The 19,955-nt window shown below is 41.9% G+C and overlaps 1 protein-coding gene across 1 annotated transcript in view; it reads left to right on the forward strand.

The window, feature by feature from the left end:
* The window catches only part of MALRD1 (MAM and LDL receptor class A domain containing 1), a 900,174-nt gene that overhangs the window by 382,850 nt on the left and 497,369 nt on the right, over window positions 1-19,955 (forward strand). The window lies entirely within an intron of this gene.

Consider the following 19,955-nt stretch of genomic DNA (forward strand, 5'->3'; position numbering starts at 1 on the left):
GGATATAGAAATTGCCAGTTACAGACTATTTTTACCACAATAATGCCTCATAAGAAAAGGAATTTCATGGCACGAATGTCAGCTGATGCGAAAAGAAAAGCTGCATTACGGGCCAATGAAAAATGTGAAGACCGAGAAACAAGGCTGACACACAACAGCTGCTTCCTCAAGAGCCAATGAACTTTCTGAGAACAGGGAAGTGAGGCTTGCAGACATGAAAACAAGAGCTGCTTCCTCAAGAGCCAATGAACTTTCTGAGGAGAGGGAAGCGAGGCTTGCAGACATGAAAGCAAGAGCTGCTTCCTGAAGGGCCAATGAACTTTCTGAGGAGAGGGAAGCGAGGCTTGCAGACATGAAAGCAAGAGCTGCTTCCTGAAGGGCCAATGAACTTTCTGAGGAGAGGGAAGCGAGGCTTGCAGACATGAAAGCAAGAGCTGCTTCCTGAAGGGCCAATGAACTTTCTGAGGACAGGGAAGTGAGGCTTGCAGACATGAAAACAAGAGCTGCTTCCTCAAGAGCCAATGAACTTTCTGAGGAGAGGGAAGCGAGGCTTGCAGACATGAAAGCAAGAGCTGCTTCCTGAAGGGCCAATGAACTTTCTGAGGAGAGGGAAGCAAGGCTTGCAGACAAGAGAACAAGAGCTGCTTCCTCAAGAGCCAATGAACTTTCTGAGGAGAGGAAAGCGAGGCTTGCAGATAAGAGAAGAAGAGCTGCTTCCTCAAGGGCCAATGAGTCATCTCAGCAGAGAGAAGGCCGACTTGCCACTAAGAGAATTGCTATTTCTTGCACCAGGGCACAAGAAATGGTTGGAGATTTGAAACATGCTGCCTTTTGTTACCAGTCAGACATAAACTATCAGGATAATCCTAAAGTTCAGATAGGAAAAATGGATGTGGTCTGCATGTACTGCAATGCCCTGAAATGGAAAGATGAACCGTCAGGGTTATGCTGTGCAAATGGCAAGATAAAACTTCCACCTCTCCTGTCACCACTAGATCCCCTAAAGTCTCTGATGACAGGTACCAGTACAATATCAAAGCATTTCTTGGACAACATTAGGAAGTACAACTCCTGCTTCCAAATGACATCATTTGGTGCAACAAAATAAATGTTTACAACAGGATTTATGCCAACATTTAAAGTTCAAGGACAGGTTTACCACTCAATTGTCTCACTTCTTCCATTACAAGGAGAAGAACCTCAATTTCTTCAACTCTTCTTTATGGGAAATGCAGAAGCAGAGGCTCAGCGGAGATGCTCTTTAATTCCTAACACTCGCCTTGATATTGTCACTATTTTGCAGCAGTTCCTTCACTCCAACAATCTATATGTTCAACTTTTCAAGACTGCACTTGAATGCATGCCAAATGACGATTACAAGGTTGTCATTCGAGCTGACAAAACACCACAAGGTGAACATCAGCGACGTTTCAATGCTCCCACGTTTGATGAGGTAGCCATCTTGATTGTAGGTAATGATTTTCAAAGCCGTGACATTGTGCTTCAGAAAAGGAACAATAGTTTGCAACGAGTAGCAGAAACTCACAGGTCCTATGATGCTCTGCAATATCCAATCATCTTTTGGCAGGGACAGGATGGCTATCACTTTGGAATACCTCAGACAGATCCTACAACAGGCAACCGTTCAGGAAAAAAAGTGTCTTCCATGGACTTCTATGCATATAGGATCATGACAAGATTTGCAGAGGAAAATCACATCTTGAAATGCAAACACCTCTTCCACCAATTTATTGTTGACATGTATGCAAAGATTGAGAGTGAACGTCTTTTATATATCCGACTAAATCAAAAGAAAATCAGGGCAGAGGAATATATTCACCTTAGAGATGTTGTTGCAAATGATGCTGATCCAAAAGAGTTGGGGAAAATGGTTATTCTTCCATCAACTGTCACTGGAAGCCCACGACACATGCATGAATACACACAGGATGCAATGACTTATGTGAGAAAGTAAGGCCGTCCAGATCTTTTCATCACCTTTACTTGCAATCCTGCCTGGGAGGAAATTGGAGGGCACTTGTTGCCGGGCCCAAAAACAGTGAATCACCATGACCTTATTGCTCGGGTTTTCAAACAGAAACTTTCAAAAATGACTAATCTCATCAAAAAATCACATATTTATGGTGAGACGCAGTGCAGGATGTATTCAGTTGAATGGCAAAAAAGAGGCCTTCCTCACGCCCACATCTTGATTTGGCTGAAGCAAAAAATACAGCCTACCGAAATTGACAATATCATCAGTGCCGAATTGCCAGACCCTCAGATTGACCCATTGCTGTTTGACACCATCACAAAAAACATGATCCATGGTCCATGTGGGAGTCTGAACAAAAATTCTCCCTGTATGATTGATGGCAGGTGTTCAAAGCATTACCCACGATCCCTGGTCCAAGAAACCCAAACAGGACAAGATGGATATCCAGTCTACTGAAGAAGAAAGCCAGGGGATGGTGGTTTCATAGCAAAGCTCAAAACGCGTGTTGGATCATCACTCCAAGAGATAGAAATTGACAACAGGTGGGTAGTGCCTTACAACCCTATGCTCTCAAAAATCTTCCAGGCCCACATAAATGTCGAATCTTGCCACTCTGTGAAATCAATCAAGTATATCTGCAAATATGTCCACAAATCAAGTAATCAAGCAGTTTTTGAACTCCAGAAAAATGGACCTATTATTGATGAAGTGGAGGCATTCCAGATGGGCAGGTACATAAGCAGCAATGAAGCTGTTTGGAGAATACTAGGATTCTCCATTCATGAGCGCTACCCACCAGTTGTGCATCTGAGTGTGCACTTGGAAAATGGACAGAGAATTTACTTTATCCCAGCAAACTTGCAGCAGCAGCTCTTAACACCACCTAAGACCACCCTCTTGGCATTTTTTGAGCTGTGTCAACAAGACCCTTTTGCAAAAACAATTCTCTACTGTGATTTACCAAAGTGCTACACTTGGAATGCCTCCAGAAAAACACTGGAACGGAGGAAACGGGGGCTTGATATTGAAGGCTATCCAGGGGTGAAAGCAACTGATACTCTTAGGGTATGTGCACACGATGCAGAAATGAAGCAGAAAATTTCTGCATCATTTCTGCATCTCCCTGGCAGAAAAAACGCATGCAGATTGTGCATGCGTTTTTCCTGCAGAATACATGCGGATCCACATGCAGATTCACATGCGTTTCCGCATGCAGATTGACAAGCGCTTTCCAGGCGATGTTAGCATCACCTGGAAAGTGCTTGATAACTAGGTCACACTATATAAATCCATGCAAACAGCATGGATTTATACAGTGTGAACCGAGAGAGTGTATATACTTACCTCCGATGGCCCGCGCTGTCCTGCTCAATCTGTTCTCCCTCGCCGGCAACTTTGAATTGAAAGACCTGCCGACGTCAGCGTCACGTGACCCGTCACATGACTCTGACGTCACCGCAGGTCCTACAACTCACTGCAAGTGCCGGGAACCAAGCGGGAGCGCTGTGCGGGCCGACAGATGGTAAGAATACATTTATTCTTCTTTTACAGCTTTTTTAATGGTACCTGGGTGTGGATGAGACTCTCCTCTCCTCCACACCCGGGTACCATCCGCACATTAGAACGCACCAATTACGCAAGTACAAATGCTGTCTTGCGGAATTGGCGCGTTCTAATGCAAGTCAATGGCGGCGAAATCGCCGCGTTTCCGCAAAATTAATTGACATGCTGCGGATTTTTGACCGCAGCGTTAACGCTGCGGAAAAATCCGCATCATGGGCACAGCACATGCGGATTTCCATTGGGGAACATTGCTTCCCTTCTACCATGCGTTTTTCATGCGTTTCCGCGGCGTTTACGCAACTGCAAAAACGCCACGGAAACGCATGAAATACGCATCGTGTGAACACAGCCTTAGTCGTGTCTACACTGTTCATCCGTCAAATGCAGAGTGCTTCTACCTGCGCATGTTACTTAATGTTGTCAAAGGCCCTACATCATTTTCTGACCTGAAGACCGTCGGAGGCCATGTGTGGGAAACATTCAGGGAAGATTGCCAAAGAAAAGGACTTTTGGAAAATGATGGACACTGTGACATGACCCTCAGTGAAGCAGCAGCCACACAAACCCCAATGCGACTAAGACACCTCTTTGCTATTATTCTAACAACCTGTAGGCTTTCAAATCTTCTTGAGATTTGGACAAAGTACAAAATTGATCTCAGTGAGGACATCCTCATGCAGATTAGAAGTGAAAATCCTCAGCAACTCATCAACTTCACTGAGGAAATGTTCAATGAAACTTTAATGCTCCTTGAAGATCAGTGCATAGCAATGTCAGGAAAAGCCTTACAGTTGCTTGGTTTGCCTGCTCCAATAAGAAATCTTGAAGGCATCCAAATGTGTAGGGAGATTTTCCTAGAAACAAACTACAATATTGATGAACTGACAGCATTTGTGTCTCAGAACGAGCCAATATTGGTACCAGATCGAAGGGACGCCTATAACTACATTTTAAGTTTCAGTGAAACCAACAAAGGTGGGATTATCTTCCTGGATGCTCCGGGTGGAACAGGAAAGACATTTGTAATCAACTTACTCCTGGCAAAATTTCGACAACAAAAAAAGATTGCACTTGCAGTGGCATCTTCTGGAATTGCAGCTACGCTTTTAAAAGGTGGCAGGACAGCACATTCGACATTCAAACTACCACTTAACCTGTCTCATAGTGACAGCCCCGTGTGTAATATTGCCAAGGGATCAGGACTGGCCAAATTGCTTCAAAAATGCAGTGCCATCATTTGAGATGAATGCACCATGTCACACAAAAGGGCTCTGGAAGCAGTGGACAGACTGCTGCAAGACCTGCGTAGCAACAATTATATCATGGGAGGAGTAGTTGTTGTTTTGGCAGGTGACTTCCGCCAATCACTACCTGTTATTCCAAGATCAACCCCTGCAGACGAACTGAATGCCTGTCTCAAAGCATCGTACCTTTGGAGAAAAGTAAAGAAAATGTCACTGAACACAAACATGAGGGTCTACATGACAGGCGATGTTTCTGCTGGACTGTTTTCGAGCCAGCTTTTGACTATAGGAGATGGCAAGGAACCAGTAAACTCAACCACTGGACAGATCACCTTCCCAAGCAACTTTTGTTGTATTGTGACTTCCATTGAGGAGTTGAAAGCAAAGGTTTTTCCAAACATTCAACTCCACTTCAAAAATTCTGGCTGGCTGTGTGAAAGGGCTATTCTAGCTCCCAAAAATGATAGTGTCAACAAGATCAATCTTCAAATTCTAAATCTCCTTCCAGGTATGTGCACAACCTACAAGTCAGTGGATACAGTAATAGACCCTGCTCAAGCATTATTATATCCAACTGAGTTCATCAATTCTTTGGAGCCACAAGGACTTCCTCCTCACAACCTCTTTCTAAAACATGGAGCACCTATTCTGCTATTGAGAAATTTGGATCCACCAAAGCTGTGTAATTGAACCAGACTTTGTTTCCACATGTAATTGAGGCAACCATTTTGACAGGATGTGCCACAGGAGAAGATGTTTTCATTCCAACAATTCCTCTCATTCCATCTGATTTGCCTTTTGATTTTAAACGCCTCCAGTTTCCTGTTCGACTGGCATTTGCTATGTCCATCAACAAGGCTCAGGGACAGTCCTTTAAAGTAGTTGGAATCGATTTATAATCTCCATGCTTTTCTCATGGTCAACTTTATGTGGCCTGTTCAAGAGTTGGAACAGCCAAAAATCTGTTTGTGTTTGCACCTGAAGGAAGAACTAAGAATGTCGCTTATCAAAAGGCTCTCGAATAAGGAGTAAAAGATTACTTCACATTACTTGGCGAATTTATTTAAATCTGTGTGGAATATCTCTGGTGTTGAAATATACAGTATGTTGTGAAATGCTTCTATTAGCTTAGTTTTTGCCTTTTAATAATTACATTTCTATCTATTTGTTTTGTGGTTTTTGTGTGGAGAATAAATTTTTGTTAACACATTCTATTTTGCTAACAGCAGTTATTAACCCGGGCGAAGCCGGGTAGTACAGCTAGTTATTAATAATTAGTGTTGAGCCACCCCCGTAGTGTTCGGGTTCGGTTCGGTTCGTCGAACACCGGGATGTTCGAGGAACTGTTCGTCGAACTGTTCGTCGAACACCTTAGAACACCGTCGAACACCGTTAAAACCAATGGCAGGCAAACAAAAACACATAGGAACACATAGAAAACACCTTCAAAGGTGTCCAAAAGCACACAAACTGCTCAGAAGACGCTTTCTTTAAAAAAGCCGGCCGGCAATTCAGCAGCGGCATACACCGGTACCCGACAATTTAGACATGAAGGAATAGAGCATCACACATAGATTAGATAGATAGAAACATGTCAGTCACATATATATGAAGTACAGTGACAGTGTTGCTTACTGTACTTGTCATTTAGTGTAAAGGATTTATTAAAAAATATAATAGTGTTTTCGTGCACCGTCTCTTTAAAAAAGCCGGCCGGCAATTCAGCATCGGTACCCGACAATTTATAACAGACAGAATAGAGCTTCACACATAGATTAGATAGATAGAAACATGTCAGTCACATATATATGAAGTACTGTGACAGTGTTGCTTACTGTACTTGTCATTTACTGCAAAGGATTTATTAAAAAAAATAATAGTGTTTTCATGCACCGTCTCTTTAAAAAAGCCGGCTGGCAATTCAGCATCTGTACCCGACAATTTAGAATAGAAGGAATAGAGAATCACACATAGATTAGATAGATAGAAACATGTCAGCCACATATATACGAAGTACAGTGACAGTGTTGCTTACTGTAATTGTCATTTAGTGTAAAGGATTTATCAAAAAAAATAATAGTGTTTTCATGCACCGTCTCTTTAAAAAAGCCGGCCGGCAATTCAGCATCTGTACCTGACAATTTATAACAGACAGAATAGAGCTTCACACATAGATTAGATAGATAGAAACATGTCAGTCACATATATAATAAGTACAGTGATAGTGTTGGTTACTGTACTTGTCATTTAGTATTAAAATAAAGGATTTATTATTAAAAAAAATTGGCGTGGGGTTCCTCGTAATTTTAGTCTCTAGCGGAGGTTAAGCAGACAGCTGGGGCAGATGTTTGAAGCCTGGGAAGGGGGTAATACCCACGGAGCTTCCCAGGCTACTAATATCTGCCCCCAGCTGAATACCTAGCCTTTACTAGCTATTAAAATGGAGGACCCCCCCCCAAAAAAAATGGCGTGGGGTCCCCCCTAATTTAATAGCTAGCAAAGGCTAGGCAGACAGCTGGGGGCTGATATTAATAGCCCAGGAAGGGAGCCATGAATATTGGCCCCCTCCCAGGCTAGAAACACCAGCCGTCAGCCGCCCCAGAAATGGCGCATCCATAGGATGCGCCAATTCTGGCACTTAGCCTCGCTCTTCCACGCTGCCCTGGTGCGGTGGCAGGGGGTAATAGGGTTGGGGTTGATGTCAGCTTATAATACCAGCTGACATCAAGCCCAGGTTAGTAATGGAGAGGCGTCTATAAGACACCCCCATTACTAACCCCATAGTCAAAGTTAAAAAAAAAACACTAACACCCAGAATAAAGTCCTTTAATTGAAATAAAGACACAATTCTTTATTGTTCTAAATTAAACCATACTTACCATCACGCCCATTCCAGCTGAAGCCAACGATCTCCTGCAATAAAAGAAAAATAATAAAGCAACCTCATCCTTACCTTTCCATGGTTCCCAGGACGGCTCCAGCTCTGCTACATCGAGATGACAGGCTGGACCGCAGCAGAACGCTGCCATCCAGCCTGTCATCCCGCAGACACTGAGAAGCGCAGGCATGCTTGCCCTCCTCAGTGTCTGACTGTGACGGCATCCAGATGAGCCGACAATGAACTTGGCTCACCTCATGTACGTCACTGACAGCGTGGGAAAATTCTCCTGCACTCAGCGCTTCAGAGTGAGAATTTTCCCACGCTGTCAATGACGTGCATGAGGTGAGCCGAGTTCATTGGACATGACCTCGGCTCATCTGGATGCCGTCACAGCCAGACACTGAGTAGCGCAAGCATGCCTGCGCTTCTAAGTGTCTGCGGGATGACAGGCTGGATGGCAGCGTTCTGCAGCGGTCCTGCCTGTCATCTCGATGTAGCAGAGCTGAAGCTGTCCTGGGAACCATGGAAAGGTAAGGATGATGTTGCTTTATTATTTTACTTTTATTGCAGGAGATCATTGGCTTCAGCTGGAATGGGCGTGGCGGTAAGTATGGTTTAATTTAGAACAATAAAGAATTGTGTGTTTATTTCAATTAAAAGACTTTTTTCTGGGTGTTTGTGTTTTTTTTAAATACTTTACTAGAAATTCATGGTGGTCATGTCTAATATTGGCGTGACCCCATGAATTTTGGGCTTAGGGCCAGCTGATAATGCCAAGCTGGCCTTAACCCCTTTATTACCCAGTGAGCCACCGCACCAGGGCCCTGGATGAGTTGGGTACAGCGCCAGAAGATGGCGCTTCTATGAACGCGCCATTTTCCGGGGCGGCTGCGGACTGCAATTTGCAGCGGGTGGGGCCCAGAAAGCTTGGGCCTCCCTGCGCTGCAGATTCCAGCCCCCAGCTGCCTAGTTGTACCTGGCTGGACACAAAAATAGGGCGAAGCTCCACGTATTTTTTTTTTAAATTCATGAAATTCATGGAATAATTAAGAAAAAAAGGGCTTCCCTATATTGTTGTGTCCGGCTAGGTACAAATAGGCAGCTGGTGGTTGGGAGCAGCCCGTTCCTGCCTGCTGTACCTGACTGGACACAAATATAGTGCGAAGCCCCACATCAATTTTTTTTCATTATTTCATGAATTTCCTGAAATAATTGAAAAAAAATTGACGTGGGGCTTCGCCCTATATTTGTGTCCAGTCAGGTACAGCAGGCAGGAACGGGCTGCCCCCAACCACCAGCTGCCTATTTGTACCTGGCCAGACACAACAATACAGGGAAGCCCTTTTTTAAAAAAATTATTTCATGAAATAATTAAAAAAAAATTGACGTGGGGTTTCGCACTATATTTGTGTCCAGCCAGTTACAGCAGGCAGGGACGGGCTGCCCCCAACCACCAGCTGCCTATTTGTACCTGGTTGGACACAACAATATAGGGAAGCCCTTTTTTTCTTAATTATTCCATGAATTTCATGAAATAATTTAAAAAAAAAATGCGTGGGGCTTCGCCCTATTTTTGTGCCCAGCCAGGTACAACTAGGCAGCTGGGAGCTGGAATCCGCAGCACAGGGAGGCCCAAGCTTTCTGGGCCCCACCCGCTGCAAATTGCAGTCCGCAGCCGCCCCAGAAAATGGCGCGTTCATAGAAGCGCCATCTTCTGGCGCTGTACCCAACTCATCCAGGGCCCTGGTGCGGTGGCTCACTGGGTAATAAAGGGGTTAAGGCCAGCTTGGCATTATCAGCTGGCCCTAAGCCCGAAATTCATGGGGTCACGCCAATATTAGACATGACCACCATGAATTTCTAGTAAAGTATTTAAAAAAACACAACACCCAGAATAAAGTCCTTTAATTGAAATAAACACACAATTCTTTATTGTTCTAAATTAAACCATACTTACCATCACGCCCATTCCAGCTGAAGCCAACGATCTCCTGCAATAAGAGTAAAATAATAAAGCAACCTCATCCTTACCTTTCCATGGTTCCCAGACAGCTTCAGCTCTGCTACATCGAGATGACAGGCTGGACCGCAGCAGAAAGCTGCCATCCAGCCTGTCATCCCGCGGACACTGAGAAGCGCAGGCATGCTTGCGCTCCTCAGTGTCTCGCTGTGACGGCATAAAGATGAGACAAGTTCATGTCCAATGAACTCGGCGCACCTCATGCACGTCACTGACAGCGTGGGAGAATTCTCCTGCACTCAGCACTTCAGCGTGAAAATTCTCCCACACTGTCAGTGACGTACATGAGGTCAGCTGAGTTCATTGGACATGAATGAGCTCACCTCATGCACGTCACTGACAGCGTGGGAAAATTCTCACGCTGAAGCGCTGAGTGCAGGAGAATTTTCCCACGCTGTCAGTGACGTGCATGAGGTGAGCTCATTCATGTCCAATGATCTCAGCTCACCTCATGCACGTCACTGACAGCGTGGGAAAATTCTCCTGCACTCAGCGCTACAGCGTAAGAATTCTCCCACGCTGTCAGTGACGTGCATGAGGTGAGCTCATTCATGTCCAATGAACTCAGCTGACCTCATGTACGTCACTGACAGCGTGGGAGAATTCTCACGCTGAAGTGCTGAGTGCAGGAGAATTCTCCCACGCTGTCAGTGACGTGCATGAGGTGAGCAGAGTTCATTGGACATGACCTCGGCTCATCTTTATGCCGTCACAGCCAGACACTGCAGAGCGCAAGCAAGCCTGCGCTTCTCAGTGTCTGCGGGATGACAGGCTGGATGGCAGCGTTCTGCTGCGGTCCAGCCTGTCATCTCGATGTAGCAGAGCTGAAGCTGTCGTGGGAACCATGGAAAGGTAAGGATGAGGTTGCTTTATTATTTTTCTTTTATTGCAGGAGATCGTTGGCTTCAGCTGGAATTGGCGTGACGCTAAGTATGGTTTAATTTAGAACAATAAAGAATTGTGTCTTTATTTCAATTAAAGGACTTTATTCTGGGTGTTTGTGTTTTTTTTAACTTTGACTATGGGGTTAGTAATGGGGGTGTCTTATAGACGCCTCTCCATTACTAACCTGGGCTTGATGTCAGCTGGCATTATAAGCTGACATCAACCCCAACCCTATTACCCCCTGCCACCGCACCAGGGCAGCGTGGAAGAGCGAGGCTAAGTGCCAGAGTTGGCGCATCCTATGAATGCGCCATTTCTGGGGCGGCTGACGGCTGGTGTTTCTAGCCTGGGAGGGGGCCAATATTCATGGCTCCCTTCCTGGGCTATTAATATCAGCCCCCAGCTGTCTGCCTAGCCTTTGCTAGCTATTAAATTAGGGGGGACCCCACGTCATTTTTTTGGGGGGGGGTCCCCCATTTTAATAGCTAGTAAAGGCTAGGTATTCAGCTGGGGGCTGATATTAGTAGCCTGGGAAGCTCCGTGGGTATTACCCCCTTCCCAGGCTTCAAACATCTGCCCCAGCTGTCTGCTTAACCTCCGCTAGAGCCTAAAATTAAGGGGAACCCCACGCCAATTTTTTTAATAATAAATCCTTTATTTTAATACTAAATGACAAGTACAGTAACCAACACTGTCACTGTACTTCTTATATATGTGACTGACATGTTTCTATCTATCTAATCTATGTGTGAAGCTCTATTCTGTCTGTTATAAATTGTCGGGTACAGATGCTGAATTGCCGGCCGGCTTTCTTAAAGAGACGGTGCATGAAAACACTATTATTTTTTTTAATAAATCCTTTACACTAAATGACAAGTACAGTAAGCAACACTGTCACTGTACTTCATATATATGTGACTGACATGTTTCTATCTATCTAATCTATGTGTGATTCTCTATTCCTTCTATTCTAAATTGTCGGGTACCGCTGCTGAATTGCCAGCCGGCTTTTTTAAAGAGACGGTGCATGAAAACACTATTATTTTTTTTGATAAATCCTTTATGCTAAATGACAAGTACAGTAATCAACACTGTCACTGTACTTCATATATATGTGACTGACATGTTTCTATCTATCTAATCTATGTGTGAAGCTCTATTCTTTCGGTTCTAAATTGTCGGGTACCGGTGTATGCCGCTGCTGAATTGCCGCTTTTCATGTTTCACTGTTGGCACTGTTCCCATCGATTTGGGCAATCACTGTAATGCCACAACCACCATGGCTGTGGCATTACAGTGAGTGGCAGACAATCCCTGCATGATTGGTGCTCTAAATAGCACCAGACATGCAGGACACGCTTTTGGTGCACGAACAGTTATCGAACATAACCTCGAACAGCCGAATTTTTTGCAAATCATTCGGGTTCGTCGAACAACTCGAACACCGCCCAAAACAGCTCGAATTTGAGATTGGCGAACAGTTCTAGTCGAACACCGCTCATCTCTATTAATAATTCCTCTTTTTTAGAGAAAGCAAGCAGGGTTCTGTAAAAATAAAAAAAGAACAAATATCTTGGAAGTAAGAAATTCAGAAGTTTAAGATTTTTAAGATTTTTTAAGATTGTTCTTAAAAGCGGTCTGTCAGCACAAAATGACTGTTCAAACCAAGCACTGTTACTTAGTGCACCGTGGTGTGGCCAAACAGTTCAGTGCCCCTTCCCACTCACTTCTTTCCCATCTTTCTCTCTATCTAGATAGAGAACATGTAGGTGGGAAGGTGCACGGTAATGCTCAGCCATGCCATGGTCCACCATGTGTCTGTGCGGAAGGGATCATCACAGAAAAATGACCTATTGTTTAAATAAAATTTTATGACATTTTACACACTTTTATATATGTACAGTATATATAAGTGCACTGTATATATATATATATATATATATATATATACACATATACTGTATATATACAGGGTGGGGTATTTATATGGATACACCTAAATAAAATGGGAATGGTTGGTGATATTAATTTCCTGTTTGTGGCACATTAGTATATGGAAGGGGGAAAACTTTTCCAGATGGGTGGTGACCATGGTGGCCATTTTGAAGTCAGCCATTTTGGATCCAACTTTACTTTTTTCAATGGGAAGAGGGTCATGTGACACATCAAACTTATTGAGAATTTCATAAGAAAAACAATGGTGTGCTTGGTTTTAACATAACTTTATTCTTTCATGAGTTTTTTACAAGCTTATGACCACTTATAAAATGTGTCCAAAGTGCTGCTCATTGTGTTGGATTGTCAATGCAACCCTCTTCTCCCACTCTTGACACACTGATAGCAACACCGCAGAAGAAATGCTAGCACAGGCTTCCAGAGCGAGACTGACTTGAAAGCTAAACTAGCAAACAACTAAATGAAGTGTAATGTTACCTTCTTCTTTTGGAACTATATATATATATATATAGTGCAGACCAAAAGTTTGGACACACCTTCTCATTGAAAGACTTTTCAGTATTTTCATGACTATGAAAATTGTACATTCACACTGAAGGCACTTCAAGACTACCTCTTGAAGCTCATCAAGAGAATGCCAAGAGTGTGCAAAGCAGTCATCAAAGCAAAAGGTGGCTACTTTGAAGAACCTAGAATATAAGACATATTTTCAGTTGTTTCACACTTTTTTGTTAAGTATATAATTCCACATGTGTTAATTCATAGTTTTGATGCCTTCAGTGTGAATGTACAATTTTCATGGTCATGAAAATACAGAAAAATCTTTAAATGAGAAGGTGTGTCCAAATTTTTCATCTGTACTGTATATATACACACACATATATATATATATATATATATATATATATATATATATATATATATATATATATATATATATATATACAGTGGAATGTAAAAGTTCGGGCACATGTGTTCAAAATTACTGTTATTGTGAACAGTTAACAACAAATTGAAGATAAAATTATTTCTAAATGTCTAAAAGGGCTATATATTGTAATTTTTACATTTTAAAAGTACAAAAAGAAAATGGGCTGATGAAAAGTTTGGTACCCTGCATGGTTAGTAGCTAAAAAAGAGGAGGAGCAAAGGGAGTGTGTATAAAATAGAAATTTTTATTAAATTCTAGCTAAAAGATTCAATCTTACAAATAATCTGGACAGGCAAAATAGCAACAAGCAAAAACTCTGGGGTAGGGAAAACACATGCAACATGGAAGTATAGAAGGTATCATATTATGACTGATAGGTGGAACCTTGACATGTATACAATCTGTCCTATGTCACACATGTGTCAATGAAAGTATGTAAAAAAAAACACCATTGAATATTTCAATAAAAGAAACCTTACCCATGTGGAAGGTGAAGCCCCCCAGGGAATGCGTAAGTAGAAATTGCAGAGCCCCTTTCTCAAGGGTTAGTAGCTAGTAGTGCCCCCTTTTGCAAGTATCACAGCTTGTAAATGCTTTTTGTAGCCAGACAAGAGTCTTTCAATTCTTGTTTGAGGGATTTTCATCCATTCTTCCAGTTCTGTAAGATTCCTGGGTCATCTTGCATCCTCTGCTATTTTGAGGTCTAGCCACAGATTTTCAATGATGTTCAGATCAGGGGACTGTGAGGGCCATTGTAAAACCTTCAGCTTGCGCCATTTGAGGTAGTCTATTGTGGATTTTGATGTGTGTTAAGGATCATTATCCATTTGAAGAAGCAATCGTCTTTTCAGCTTCAGCTTTTTTACTGAGATTTCATTGAATCCATTATTCCCTCTACCCATAAATTGTTCCTCCAACCGCAAAGCATGATTGACCCACCCCCATGCTTAATGGTTGGCGAGATCTTCTTGTCCTGAAATTCTGTTCCCTTTTTTCTCCACACATGCCTTTGATCATTGTGGCCAAAGAGATGTATTTTAACTTCATCGGTCCACAGGACATGTTTCCACAGTGCATCAGGCTTGTTTAGATGCTCTTTTGCATACTTCTGATGCTGACTTTTATGGTGAGGGCAGAGGAGAGGTTTTCTTCTGATGACTCTTCCATGAAGGCCACTCTTCCATGACATGAAATTTTGCTTTGTCTTCCAGACCTTATCTTGACCTCCACTGTTCCTGTTAACTGCTATTTCTTAATTACATTTCGAACTGAGAAAAGGGCAATCTGAAAACACTTTGCTATCTTATTATAGTCTCCTCCTGCTTTGTGAATCTCCATCATTTTCAGAGTGCAAGGCAGCTGCTTAGAAGAACCCATGGCTGCTGTTTTTGGGCACAAGTTTAGAGGAGGCTGAATTTTCGTAAAGCTGGGAAATTTGCATCACTTGGCCTTTCCTAACAATGATAGTCATTAGTGAACAAGCCATAACCCTAACAGGCCAATTAAGGTCTGAAACCTTGGTCAAATTTATCTGAGCACACAAATCTCCAATTGCGCCCAAACTTTTGCAACGGCCAATTTTCCTTTTTGTAATTTTTAAAATGTAAAAACGACAATATATTTTTTTGTTGTTGCCTAAAATACAAAAGAAATGTGTCATCTTTAACTTTAGGCCTTTTAGAGATCATTTCATCTTTAACTTGCTTAACTGTTCACAATAACAGTAATTTTGACGAGGGGTGCCCAAACTTTTACATGCCACCATGTGTGTATATACTATACACACACACACACATATATATATATATATATATATATATATAAATAAACAGTACAGACCAAAAGTTTGGACACACCTTCTCATTTAAAGATTTTTCTGTATTTTTATGACTATGAAAATTGTACATTCACACTGAAGGCATCAAAACTATGAATTAACACATGTGGAATTGTATACTTAACAAAAAAGTATGAAACAACTGAAAAGATGTCTTATATTCTAGGTTCTTCAAAGTAGCCACATTTTGCTTTGATGACTGCTTTGCACACTCTTGGCATTCTCTTGATGAGCTTCAAGAGGTAGTCACCGTAAATGGTTTTCACTTCACAGGTGTGCCCTGTCAGGTTTAATAAGTGGGATTTCTTGCCTTATAAATGGGGTTGGGACCATCAGTTGTGTTGTGCAGAAGTCTGGTGGATACACAGCTGATAGTCCTACTGAATAGACTGTTAGAATTTGTATTATGGCAAGAAAAAAGCAGCTAAGTAAAGAAAAACGAGTGGCCATCATTACTTTAAGAAATGAAGGTCAGTAAGTGCGAAAAATTGGGAAAACTTTGAAAGTGTCCCCAAATGCAGTTGCAAAAACCATCAAGCGCTACAAAGAAACTGGCTCACATGAGGACCGCCCCAGGAAAGGAAGACCAAGAGTCACCTCTGCTTCTGAGGATAAGTTCATCCGAGTCACCAGCCTCAGAAATCGCAGGTTAACAGCAGCTCAGATTAGAGACCAGGTCAATGCCACACAGAGTTCTAGCAGCAGACACATCTCTTCAACAACTGTTAAGAGGAGACTTTGTGCAGCAGACCTTCATGGTAAAATAGCTGCTAGGAAACCACTGCTAAGGACAGGCAACAAGCAGAAGAGACTTGTTTGGGCTAAAGAACACAAGGAATGGACATTAGACCAGTGGAAATCTATGCTTTGGTCTGATGAGTCCAAATTTGAGATCTTTGGTTCCAACCACCGTGTCTTTGTGCGACGCAGAAAAGGTGAACGGATGGACTCTACATGCCTGGTTCCCACTGTAAAGCATGGAGGAGGAAGTGTGATGGTGTGGGGGTGCTTTGCTGGTGACACTGTTGGGGATTTATTCAAAATTGAAGGCATACTGAACCAGCATGGCTACCACAGCATCATGGACCATCATTTATTTTTCAACAGGACAATGACCCCAACACACCTCCAGGCTGTGTAAGGGCTATTTGACCAAGAAGGAGAGTGATGGGGTGCTACACCAGATGACCTGGCCTCCACAGTCACCAGACCTGAACCCAATCGAGATCGTTTGGAGTGAGCTGGACTGCAGAGTGAAGGCAAAAGGGCCAACAAGTGCTAAGCATCTCTGGGAACTCCTTCAAGATTGTTGGAAGACCATTTCCGGTGAATACCTCTTGAAGCTCATCAAGAGAATGCCAAGAGTGTGCAAAGCAGTCATCAAAGCAAAAGGTGGCTACTTTGAAGAACTTAGAATATAAGACATCTTTTCAGTTGTTTCACACTTTTTTGTTAAGTATATAATTCCACATGTGTTAATTCATAGTTTTGATGCCTTCAGTGTGAATGTACAATTGTCATAGTCATGAAAATACAGAAAAAGCTTTAAATGAGAAGGTGTGTCCAAACTTTTGGTCTGTACTGTATATGTATACACATATATATGTATATATATATATGTATATATATATATATACATATACATATATATATACAGTGAAGGAAATAATTATTTGATCCCTTGCTGTTTTTGTAGGTTTGCCCACTGACAAAGATATGAGCAGTCTATAATTTTAAGGGTAGGTTAATTTTAACATTGAGAGATAGAATATCCCCAAAAAATCAAGAAAATCACATTGTATACATTAGATAAATTTATTTGCATTTTGCAGTGAGAAATAAGTATTTGATCCCTCTGTCAAACACTTAATACTTGGTGGCAAAACCCTTGTTGGCAAGCACAGCAGTCAGACATTTTTTGTAGGTGATGATGAGGGTTGCGCACATGTCAGGAGGAATTTTGGTCCACTCCTCTTTTCAGATCATCTCTAAATCATTCAGATTGTGAGGCTGTCGCTTGGCAACTCGGAGCTTCATCTCCCTCCATAAGTTTTCTATGGGATTAAGGTCTGGAGACTGGCTAGGCCACTTCATGACCTTACTGTGCTTCTTTTTGAGCCACTCCTTTGTTGCCTTGGCTGTATGTTTAGGGTCATTGTCTTGCTGGAAGACCCAGCCACGACCATTTTTAATGTCCTGGCGGAGGGAAGGAGGTTGTCATTCAGGATTTTACGGTACATGGCTCCATCCATTCTCCCATTGATGCGGTGAAGTAGTCCTGTGCCCTTAGCAGAGAAAGACCCCAAAACATAATGCTTCCACCTCCATGCTTGACAGTGGGGATTGTGTTCTTTGGGTCATAGGCTGCATTTCTCTTCCTCCAAACATGGCGAGTTGAATTAATGCCAAAGAGCTTAATTTTTGTCTCATCTGACCACAGCACCCTCTCCCAATAACTCACAGAATCTTCCAGGTGTTCATTGGCAAACTTCAGATGGGCCTGCACATGTGCCTTCTTGAGCAGGGGGACCTTGCGGGCACTGCAGGATTTTAAACCTTTAGGCATAATGTGTTATTAATGGTTTTCTTAGTGACTGTGGTCCCAGCTGCCTTGAAATCATTAACAAGTTCCCCCCGTGTAGTTTTAGGCTGATCTCTCGCCTTCCTCATGATCTAGGATACCCCACAAGGTGAGATTTTGCATGGTGCCCCAGATCGATGTCGATTGACAGTCATTTTATATTTCTTCCATTTTCTTACTATTGCACCAACAGTTGTCTCCTTCTCACCCAGCGTCTTACTTGTGGTTTTGTATCCCATTCCAGCTTTGTGCAGGTCTATCATCTTGTCCCTGACATCCTTAGAAAGCTCTTTGGTCTTTCCCATGTTGTAGGGGTTAGAGTCTGACTGATTAATTGAGTCTGTGGACAGTAGTATTTTATACATGTGACTATGTAAGTCAGCTGTCTTTAATGCAGGTAACGAGTTGATTAGGAGCATCTAACTGGTATGTAGAAGCCAAAACTCATAATGGTTTGTAGGGGATCAAATACTTATTTCCCACTGCAAAATGCAAATAAATTTATCTAATTTATACAATGTGATTTTCTTGATTTTTTGGGGATATTCTATCTCTCAATGTTAAAATTAACCTACCCTTAAAATTATAGACTGTTCATGTCTTTGTCAGAGGGCATACTTACAAAAACAGCACACATACAATGGCATGTAAAAGTCTGGGCACCCCTGGTCAAAATTACTGCTTTATATATAGAATATTCTGCATATATAGCGATATGGAAAATTTTGAAAAAACATTCAACATAAATTCAAACTACTGATTTAGGCAACAGGTTATTTTCTAATGACTTATTCTCCATGGGACATGCACCTGGGTGTCCATTGCTCAAAATAAACAGTGATGCATCTCATGTAATGAGATCTTGAAAACCACGAGAATTCAAGACTTTTTGGAACAATTCTGTACAGTTTTTTTTATATAAACAGAATGTATAACTTTTATTTGCAGAATACCCTTTTAAAACATAAGTCTTTAGTAACATACATTTTTCAGACTTTGATTTTGGACTTATTGATTACATTTACTATGCTACCATAATAGGCGGTTTTTACAGCTGTTCAGGAATTCAGTATATATTTGATATTTTGGCACCTATCAGATCTCATTAAAGCTGAATTAAAGTAATTTTCCTATATATGCATCTACATTACATTCTAACACTTTGTAATAATGGTAGGACATGTCATTAACCTTTGGCAGCACATGGGTTAATTGATGCCAAGGCGACTTGTCTGTTCTTATTCGTGTGAAGCTACAAGCTATTTCCTTGCAGTTTTTACTGAAGTTTTTTTTATGCGGGTCTGACAGCTTCTACTGTAAGTGGCTCTAAAAAGGGAATATTTTAATGTGATTTTCTTTTAATTATAGTTTTTTGTGTTTTAATATATGAAGCATTATTTATTTAATGTTTGAAATGGGCCTTCTGAAAAATCTCCACATCATTTTCCTCTATTACAGAACTGGGATTATTTTCTGTGTCCTTTGATAAATATGATGATGCTAAGTTTGCCGTGTACATTAGAAAGAAAATATATAAAAATCTGCTTTTGATCGTCTGGTGTTGATGATCATGTTTCTAACATGTAAATTATTATAAAACCTTAAAATGGTTATTTTCAACTTCTTAAATGTGTAAAATTGCTAAGTGCTTATAACTAGATGAAACTTTGCAATGTATCTGTTATTAGAAATCTTCTCTGTTTTCAAGAAAGGAGGGATTTTTTTAATTTTATAATTTACTTCTTGTTGCAAAAAAGGTGGCCAGTTTCCCAATCAAAGAGAAAGCTGTTTGATACAGAGTTTGCAAGCGCTGCTGTAAAGCTGACCAGATCGCTGGATCAAGACAACTTCCGTCTAGCGCTCAGTGGAGTACCCGGCAGTGGGCTTAGAGAAATCTAATATATCCTCTTGATGAGTGATAATAAGGTCACCGCCGGTCACAGCTGCTGGCTCACATGCTGTCACCGCCAGTGTTTCAAACGCTGTCACACAGATGACAGCTTGGGAACAGCTGATGTTCGGGCTGCCGAACTCCAACAGTGACACGGACTTCCTGGAGAA

This window comes from Phyllobates terribilis, unplaced genomic scaffold (assembly GCF_046119375.1).
Source record: "Phyllobates terribilis strain yellow unplaced genomic scaffold, ASM4611937v1 Scaffold_4__5_contigs__length_816908805, whole genome shotgun sequence".
NCBI classification, from domain to species: Eukaryota; Metazoa; Chordata; class Amphibia; order Anura; family Dendrobatidae; genus Phyllobates; species Phyllobates terribilis.